Below are 5642 nucleotides of genomic sequence, written 5' to 3' on the forward strand. Positions count from 1 at the left end.
CAGGTCATGAGGCCGCTGTCCAGGACAGCAGCATGCCCGTTTCTGGTGGTACTTGGTGCAGAGGGTAACTCCAGCAGCTGTGCGTGCTGACCCCTCCAGCCAGCTCTGGGCAAGGGGTTGTTTCCTTCCAGCTCAGTGGCTGAGCAGAGCTCCAGCTGGCAAAGGACCCAGGCTCTGCCAACATTGTGGACATCCCCTCCATAGGCCCTGGGATGCCCTGTGCAGAGGCAGAGGGTGACCGGGAGCAGTGGGCAGAGCCCGGACCCTCCTATCCCGGGAGGAGCCTCAGGTCCTCTTTGGCAAAGAGCAGGATCCGGTAGCTTGAGAAGCTGTGCAGCTGCCGCTGGGTGCACCCTGTCACTCAGCAAGCCAGCTGCTCCGGAACAGGCACTGCTTCTAGAATCCACTTCCTTCTCGCAGGACCAGATGTGTCAGCAGGTGACAAGAACAAGTCCAACGCCACCTCACAAGGGCTTTGGCTTTGGGATCCCCTACCTGCATGGCCTGGGTTTTGGAGAACAAGGCTTGGCCCCAAGAGTATTCAGATCTGCAGCAGAGCAAGATGGGGTGCAACATACCTAGATAGATAACCTCACCCCAAACACAGGCTTCGTGCATGGACCCACTGCAAAGGGCAAAGGTTATGAAGTATCACTTACCCAATGCCCCAAAGAGCCCTTCAGGCCTGGGAGGAAATTCTCAGGAGAGCCTGTGGAAGAAGGGGTTCAGTGGAGGGACGCTGCTGCCTGGGAAGGAGCCTCCAGCCCTTCCAAAGGCCACACTTTCAGCAAACTTCACATTAAAAGACCTGCCAGTGCCTGATGGTTACTGAGACTGGTGTTTGCTAGACCCTTTCTCAAAAATGAGTCAAGGCAGGGCACAGTGGCTCATGCCTGTAATCCCAGCAGTTTGGGAGGCCAAGGCAGGCAGATCACCTGAGGTCAGAGCTCGAGACCAGCCTGGCCAACATGGTGAAACCCCGTCTCTACCAAAAATACAAAAATTAGCCGGGCGTGGTGGTGTATGCCTGTAATCCCAGCTACTCGGGAGGCTGAGGCAGGAGAATCACTTGAACCTGGGAGGCGGAGGTTGTGATGAGCCGAGATTGCACCACTGCACTCCAGTGAGACTCTGTCTAAAAAAAAAAAAAAAAAAAAAAAAAATGCCACTTTTCTTACTAATTTATTTTGCTATGGAAAAATACAGTTTTTAAAATTATATATGCTGCTTGTTAATAGTGTTTTATTATTTTTAACAAATTAATTTTTTTATTTCTCAGTTTCATTTTCTAGTATGCCATCAACAGATGGAAACCACATATCTATTATTGACCACCTCAATATTTATGAGTATAAAGGTGAAGAGAGCACACGTTCTAAAAAGGGCAGTGGGGGACATTCATGCTTAAGAATTTCCTACCAGAGTTACATCCAAAGAAAATGATGTTACCCAAAAGAAATAATCAGCAGAGTAACAGATAACCCGCAGAATGGGAGAAAATATTTTCAAGTTATGCATCTGGATACAAAGGACTACTATCCGGAATCTACGAGGAACTCTAACAAATCACCAAGAAAGAAAACAATCTAATTGAAAAGTGGGCAAAGGACACGAATAGACATTTCTCAAAAGAAGATATAGGAATGGCCAAAAAACTATGAAAAAATGCTCAGCGTCACTAGTCATCAGGGAAATGCACATTAAGACCACAACGAGTTACCACCTAACCCTGCAAGTATGGGCATTATTAAAGTCTAAAAAAAAAAAGCTGTTGGTGTAGGTGGGGAAAGGGAATGCTTCTACACTGCTGGTGGGAAGGTCAATTAGTACAACCACTATGGAAAACAGTATGGAGATTCCCTACAGAACTAAAAGCAGATCTACCATTCGATCCAGCAATCCCACTCCTGGGTATCAACCCAAAGGAAAAGAAGTCATCATATGAAAAAGACACTTGCACACATATGTTTATAGCAGCACAATTCACAATTGCAAAGATGTGGAACCAACCTAAGTGCCCATCAACCAATAAGTGGATAAGGAAAATGTGGTGTCTATACACCATGGAATACTACTGAGCTGTTAAAAGGAATGAAATAATGTATTTTGCAGCAACTTGGGTGGAGCTGGAAGCCATTATTCTAAGTGAAGTAACCCAGGAGTGAAAACTAAAAACCATACATTCTCGCTTATAAGTGGGAGCTAAGCTATGAATCCACAAAGGCATACAGAGTGATACGGACTTTAGAGACTCAGAAGCGGGAGGGTGGGAAGCAGGCTAGGGATGAAAAAAAAAAACTACACATTAGGTACAACGGACACCACTCGGGTGATGGGTGCAATAAAATCTCAGAATTCACCGCTCTGTAATTCATCCATGAAACCAAAAACCACTTGTACCCCAAAAGCTATTGAAATTCAAAACTTAAAAAGTAAATAGATAAATGATGCCACATGGTTAGCCACGGGAGCTTATTTCTCAACTACAATGCAATGCCACAAGCCTCCCCTTCTCCCAAGTCTCCCTTCTGTGACGTGGCATTTGAGACAGCATCCCAGGGCAGTGGTGGTGCCCAACTTATTACTAAGCTTCATTATTTGGTAAGTCAGAGATGGATCGCTTCCAAACAAGCTTACCCTTTTCCATAAAGATTAAAACACCACCACCAAAAAAGAACGAGATTTTTTTGAAGAAACAAACCCAGGCTGCAGGCCGAGGGAGCTGTCAGCGTCGTTCATCCTCATGTTCCCTGGGCTGGGGGGAGGAACTGGCAGCTGTTCGCCAGTGATTCAGTTTTTTTCGTTGTGTGTTTCGTAAGTGGTTTTTAACCAGGCGCCCTTAAAATGTATTATTGTTAGAAAATAAACCAAGAAACAAGGGATGGTAATTTAGTACTAGGAAGTTAATTCTGGAGACCTCCGACCTTTCAGCAGTCATGTGGCTATTGATTTTCAATACCATGAGGTGGCGGCCACCCTAGGCGTGGGGTTCAGTGGATTCCAAACAGTTTCTCCCTTATCAGTTGAGTCCCTGAGTACTTGAGCATTAAGACAACAAATGTCCGGAGTTAACGGCGTGTCACATGGCAGCTGGGTGGACGTGCCAATTTTCTAATGAAGTTGGGTTGTTGGCAAACACACCAGTCATCATATATTGAAGGAGGTCTTCTTTTGTGTGTTTCCAGCACTCTTGGGTGCTTCGAAAGATACCAGTTACATCATTGTCTGAGGGCCAGGCACCAGGGGAGAAACATCCGTCCCCTGCCAAGACAAACACAAGCAAAAGCAGAGTTAAAACCAAAATGGGGCTGGGTTTTCTTGGAGGTGTTGGAAATGTTTTTTCCAGTTGTGCTTAATGGGGGGATATTTGGAAGGAAAGCAGGGGCTCCTAAGTCCTCGTTTCTCTGCAACAAGAGGCACCAGGGTCTTTCCTTGCTCCCAACTTAGCTTGCACTCTGTGCGGGAGAATCGGCCTCATTTTTCTTCACATTGAAGAAAAACAGTCAATGCATTTTGGGTCCAAACCACTGTGTAGTGGAGGGATGACACAGGCTCTCAGATAAGCTGACCGCATCTATACCTCAGCAGACTCTGGGAGATCCTCACCGTCTCTACCCTCTTCCTCCACTCCCCACCAATAATAAATTAGGGCTGCCATCTTGTATTGATTACTGAAAATGTTATGTCCATGGGAAGAAAATGCCATTTCTTTAAATATCAACATTACAAGAGATTTAAATGTTTTGTTTCTTTTGTTTTAGAGAAATGTGTGTGTGAAAAAATTTTAAGCAATTGAAAGGAGCCGGGGTGTGGTGGGAAGAATTATTAAATAATAAAAAAAAAAATCAATCCTCAGTTTGGCCTGGCCAGACGAATGTTTCTCGGCTCAGGTAAGTAGTTTAAAGTCAGACACGTCTCATACTGGACTTTTTACAGGAATGGCAAAATTTATAATGAAATTCAACAAGGAAACTGGAAAAACAGCCAAATTGGTGCAGCAAAGTGGTTAATAGGATCATTAGCCTACTCGCTGTATTTTTTTGGACATTGTGTGCCTGTACCGCCGCACTCGAGAGCAGATTGCAGGAACAGGCTGACAGTTAGGAGCTAGCTCAGCAGTGCTGGGTACAAACTGCCATCTTCCTGTGGATTTACAGCTGCCACTTCTGCTACTTCAATTAGTTCTATGGCACACAGATGTTGCTTAAATGTTGCTGCTAATGATACTGCAATAAGCGTAAGATTCATGCCATATTTTGAGGCACGTAAATTTCTCAAGTGGCACAATTAAAGTGGAAATATTAGGTGGTGAGAACTTGGCAGTCTCTCCAACTTGGAAGGCGCACCCGCTATGCAATAATGGGTCAAAAATTCATTCAAGTTTTACTGCTGTTCCGAGTTTTAAAAGACTTTTCACAGTTGAATGCAAAGTAGTAAAAACCAGGGTATTAGGAAATGAGAATGCAGTTCTGTTATTCAGACATGACTTTTAATTTCAAATTGAAATCACATGCTCACTTTTCTGGATATGACCGAAGGGAAAAGGTACAGGCTGAAGAGATTTTGTCTTTAAGGGTAAAAGTCCCAAGTGGAAATGAATTTATTGCTGGGCCAGCCTCAAAATCAGCACTGTCCATGACTGAGGAAGTGTGGCGATCGCCTCCCACCCAGAGAAGCAGCCGGATTTGTACTGGAAGCCAAGTTCAGCAGCAGCTCTCTCTCCACCCCCGGACAGGGTCTCAAACCAGGGACTGGGGAAGTGTGTTGGGACAGGCACACATATGCACACATGTGCACACACTGTGTGTGCCTCCAACACAACGCATGCACACTCGCACACACACGCTTGGTCTCTGCCTCATACACACATGCACACACTTGGTCTCAGCCTGTTACACATTCACGCACACACGCTCCATCTCTCCCTCCTACACGTGCACACTCGCACATGCATGCACGGTCTCTGCCTCTTACACAGGTAGAGAAGAAAAAGACAAGTGGGGCTTCCAGGAGTCTCACTTCTGCCTGCACGGAGTCTCCGTTAGTATTTCTCTCCCTCATTTATCATCCCAGGCACAGTCCCCTGCCTGTCGCCAAATTTTCTTTTCCATGAAAAATCTCTCCTTCGGAGAAGAGCTTCTCCCTGACTGGTTGTCAAATACGCTTTTGATTTTCTCACACACCGACTTAAAAGGCAGGCGGTTCAGGGCAAAGCCGGCACCCAGTAGGCCTTTCTGCTTCTCGAATCTTTGACTGTGCAGGTTGTTCCCCCACCCCCACCCCATTTTAACTTATTGATTTGAACTGTCAAGTAAATGACTCCGTTGCACTTAATCAGAATCATAGACTTCTGCCATCCCAATTAGAATTCGAGGCCATGCACCGGAGCTCCACATGTGTGGCTCCGCTGGAGGGCTGGGCACAGCCCCTGCACCTAGGGCTCTCTGGTGCGATGGTTTGCAGGATAAATCCTGCCCCGGGAGCAAAGGCCATCTGCAGTAGGCATGCAAGCCGATGCTGTCCTGTAGGTATTTGCCAAATATTTATTTTTCCCTGAAATGATGCAAACGATTTGGTGAAGCCTTCCCCTGACCAATTCAGGATGCGGAATGATTTAGCATTCAGTAAATTTCGCAACACCT

The sequence above is a fragment of the Gorilla gorilla genome, chromosome 8 (genome assembly GCF_029281585.2).
Source record: "Gorilla gorilla gorilla isolate KB3781 chromosome 8, NHGRI_mGorGor1-v2.1_pri, whole genome shotgun sequence".
In the NCBI taxonomy this organism is placed as follows: Eukaryota; Metazoa; Chordata; class Mammalia; order Primates; family Hominidae; genus Gorilla; species Gorilla gorilla.